Below are 4,818 nucleotides of genomic sequence, written 5' to 3'. Positions count from 1 at the left end.
TCTGCCTTTTCCTCTGATAAAGATCCAGTCTTTATTGTCACTAAAACCATTCATTGATATTATTCATGTCTGATTAATTCAAAGTAAGTCCCACTTCTCTGTTTTTGATTCCACTGGTTTATGAATTCAGAATCATTAACAAATTGTGTTTCAATGCTTTACACTTTTATTTTCTCCCTTGGAAAATTGATGTCAGTCCCTGTTGATTTCTCCATCTCCCCTCCAAAAAAGTTACCAAAAAAAGCAAGAAGATTCCCAATAGAGATATTTGATTGAAGTGTGAATGGTGGAGGCATTGGTAGTTCTATAAAGTGTGTGGGGGAGGGGCGGGGGGGAAGTATTTGGCTCCCAGCATTGTCTTCCATTGCAATTCACTGTCAGTGGAAAAGATTTAATTGCCTTCCCTCCCTTCTTTAAGTGTGACAAGGGTAATACATTACTGCCAAACCTTGTGAAGACATTAAGAAACACCACTGAAGCTGTTGGAGTCAATGAGCAAAACCATGAGTCTTGTCAAGTCCTTCTGCTGCTTCCCAGCATAAAGCCGTCTCTTCATTAATTAGATGAGCGTGTTGCCACGCAACGCGCGTACACTCACTCTTCATCACTGATCTTTGTCAATTTTGGTAATAAAACAGCAATTTAATAATGCCCCCCTCACACATTAGTAACTGCTTTATGACGGAATTTCAGTTTCCTGGTGCACTTGATTAATCAGTCTGGGAGGTCTTAGAGAGAGATGTATTAGGAGTTTAATTAAAAGGCTGCTGCAAAGAAACCAGCTGAAAGACACATCTCAAAGAAAACAAGATCAAGTGATGACTGTGTGTCAAAATTAAGTATTCTAGGTAATCAGTTTATTATAAGAGTCAGGATGAATAGACTCATGGTGGGGGGGCACCATAGAAATCTCATGTTCTGTCTACACTACACAATTCTGCAAAAGTGCTTTCTTTATTGTCTACCACCCTCACCCCACCTTCCACCTGCCATCACTCCCTCCTCCCACTACAGGCAGGGACTCAGGTGGCTCAGCAAGGTCTTTTGGAATGTGTATGGCACCTGGTGATGACCCTTCTTGGGTCCCTTGTCAACAAGAGCTGAGGTGACCCCTTTCTTTCAGACTATAAAGAGATTCCATAGATTTAAAAAAGTAACCTGAGCCCTAGCTAGTTTGGCTCAGTGGATAGAACATCGGCCTGCCGACTGAAGGGTCCCAGGTTTGATTCTGGTCAAGGGCACATGCCCAGGTTGCGGGCTCGGTCCCCAGTAGGGGGCGTGCAGGAGGCAGCTGACTAATGATTCTCTGTCATTGATGTTTCTAACTCTCCCTTCTCTCTTCCTCTCTGAAATCAATAAAAATGTATTTTAAAAATTAAAAATAAATAAATAAAAGTAGCCTGATACTTTTTCTGTGGAGTGGAATCTCAGGAATTATTAAGAGGGTATAAATTAGAAACTTCGAGATATAAATGGAACAGGAAAAAATTTATTTCCTCTCCAGGCACACATGGCTGGTGAAGAGCAACCTGGTAAACTAAGAAGTGCATTAGTCTAAAATCAGGAGAAATGGGTTCTGGCTCTGGCCCTACCACTAGCCACGACAAATATATCTGTGATTTAATCAATTAACTGAGTGATTTGGAACAACTATTTCTCTCTTTCTCTCTCTCTCTCTCTCTCTCTCTCTCTCTCTCTCTCTCTCTCTCTCTCTCCCTCTCTTTTTTCCTCTCCTCTCCTCTCCTCTCCTCTCCTTTCCTTCAGTTTGAGTTGGAGTTACACTTTAACTAGGAAAATATGCGAGTACAACCTTACTAATAAGATTAACTAGGGAATCCATAAGGCAGTACCATCACATTTCTAAGTTAAATTATATATCACCATAAGATCTAAACTCTGAGGAATAAAAATGAGAAGGTGAGTGTGAGAGAAGAGTATTAAATAGCTAGGTTGAAAGAAAAGGTCACATAATTCAAGTAGCTATAAAGAAATATCAGAGAATCTTTTTAATCATTTGAGTAGATGAAATCTGTGGTTCATATAAACAGTCAAATTCTGTTTGATGTGAGCCTTTGAATCAGAGAAAGATAATTTTGGCAAATCTTCCTCCAACAATGACCAAGAGAGACACACCCCACAGTCAGCTTGAGAGGAAGTGTATTTATCCAGGCATCTGTGCATTTCTATGGTACTTGTCACTAAAGTACCTGTCTTTTCTCTTTATCCTTACTCTCTATTCCCTGAGAAGTCCCGCATACGAATTAATTCCAGCTCAGAAGAGTTCTTGCTATATATGATTTTAAAGAATCTCTGATGTACAGAATTGGATTAATTATAATCCTCAGTTTATAATAACCTATAATCAGTATCCATACATGACATTAATTTAGTTTATTAGTTTTAATAATATGATAAACATTCACAAATGCACCATGCAACCCAATAATTAGAACTCTGACAATAACTTTTGTCTACTTACATGCTCCTCCTAGTCCTGTTTCCAAGCCTCCTTTTCCACCCTGAAAACTGAGAAGGCTGCTAAGTGACTAATGGGCAGGTAGCATATACTGCATGAATACAGTGGACAAAGGATGATTCATGTGGCAGGTGGGACAGAGCAGGATGTTATGAGATTTCATCATGCTATTCACAACAGTGCACAATTTAAACCTCATGTATCCTTTATTGCTGGGTTTTGTTTGTGTTTGGGTTTTTTTCCATTTAATGTTTTCGGACTGCTGTTGACCACAGGTAACAAGCTGTGGAAAGTGAAACCACAAATAAGGGAGGACTACTGTAAGTACTCAAAAATTTTTATTTTCTCACCACATATGACCTGAATTCTTTTGATTCATTACACCCTATATACTCTACTTCCCAATATATTACTGATCTTCACCTAATGCTTTGTTTCTTGTCTGTTGACTCAAATCTTTGACTCTTTATGTAATTTTAATTTATCTATATTTAATTTCTTATAGGTAATTTTAATTTATCTATATTTCTGGATAATTTCCACTCCATCCCCAAGAAGCAGGGCCAAAGTATCTGACCCTAGCACTAATCCAAGTGTCTGGATTTCCCAACAGGTTGTTCCCAACAGGCATATACATTAAATAATTAGAGAATCATCCCAGCTTATCATGTAGGTAACGTCTGCCACATCTCTGCCTATTCAAATACAGTCCATGTTTCAACTACTTGGCTAAGTTCTACCTCTTATGGGAAGTCTTCTTATTACCTAGTTCACAATTTTGGATTAGATCTTTTTCTGCCCACTTCTTATATCGTATTTACTACCCTTTCTCTCCTCTTTGTTTTAGTAACAATGGTCTTTGTTCTGTTCCTTGAATGTACAAAGCTTATTCCTGCTTTTTATACTTTGCATTTGCCACTTCCTCTGCTTGGAATATTTCTCTTGCATACCCCACTTCCCCCACCCCAACACCTCCTTGGCTTATTCTTGCAATTCAATCATAATTTTGCTCAAATGTCACTTGCTCTGACAGGCTTTCCCTGACCGTACAACTTAAAATAACTCCCCAAAATTTAACTAATTAAATTTTAAGATTAATTAATTCAATTTAATTTAGTAACTCCTCTTTCTCCTATTGTCACTTTCTATTTCCACATCCTGCTTTATTTTATCTTAAGGCATATAAGCCACATTAAATTTTGTATTTATGTGTTTAAGTGTTTATGATCTGTCTCCCTAATAAGAAATTTAAGTTTTATGAGGGCAGGTGCTAGCTGTGTACTAGACTTATGGGGAGAGGTCTTATTTAACAAATAATATAAAAATCTAGCCAGTATGCTGTATACTAAAACTAATAGAACAATAAATGTCACCTGTATTTGAAAAACAAAAACACAATTTTTTTAGATAGACAAGATCCATGTACAGGCATCAGTCGTTGTATTGAACTTCGCTTTATTGTACTCCAAAGATGTTGTGATTTTTACCTATTGAAGGCAAGACCCTCAACCAGCAAAAGATTACAACCTGCTTGATTGTGATACTGGCTTTATTGCAGTGGTGTGGAAATTATCTCGCTGGTCCACAAACTGAGGGAAGAGAGATCCAAATGCTCCAGGCAAGAGGAGGGGATGGCAGGTATGCTAAAGATGCTCAAGTCTCTGGGAGAGATCATAAAAATCCCCACTTCACAAGCTGCTTTTCCAAACCTGCCAGGATGCCTGAAACCAAGCCCTGGTGGTCCCCTCCCCAGTAGTGGACTTGGGTCTTAAAGCAGCAATGCTCCTTTTCTCCACTGAGGGCTCCCTAGCTGTCACTGTACCGCCCACCTTCACCTAAACCTCCACCAGACAGTTCCTGAGGCCAGTGGGTGCAGGAGAGCCCTCTTGCTAGTCTGGGTTCCTCCTCCTCCACATGCTGAACTCAGCAGTCAGCCTCTGCATGGAGGATCCCTCCAAGTATGAAGAACATGAGAACACACCAAGAAATAGGGGGCTCCTCTACAGTCACAGAATGTTTGGATTCTCTCTCAGCAGCATCTTTTACTCAAATTGAATCTCCATCAAACTACATTTCCTACTGTTTAGTGAGTATTATATATATACTAGGGGCCCAGTGCACAAAAATTTGTGCACTCGGGGGGGAAGGGGGGGTCCCTCAGCCCGGCCTGTGCCCTCTCGCAGTCTGGGACCCCTCAGGAGATAACGACCTGCTGGCTTAAGCCTGCTCCCGGATGGCAGAGGGCAGGCCCAATCCCTAGGTGCAGCCCCTGGTCGGGCTCAGAGCAGGGCTGATTGGGGAGTTGGGGCGCCGCCCCCTGTCATGCACAGAGCAGGGCGGAT

This window comes from Myotis brandtii, unplaced genomic scaffold (genome assembly GCF_000412655.1).
Source record: "Myotis brandtii unplaced genomic scaffold, ASM41265v1 scaffold103, whole genome shotgun sequence".
Lineage (NCBI taxonomy): Eukaryota > Metazoa > Chordata > Mammalia > Chiroptera > Vespertilionidae > Myotis > Myotis brandtii.
This window is presented reverse-complemented; position numbering follows the sequence as displayed.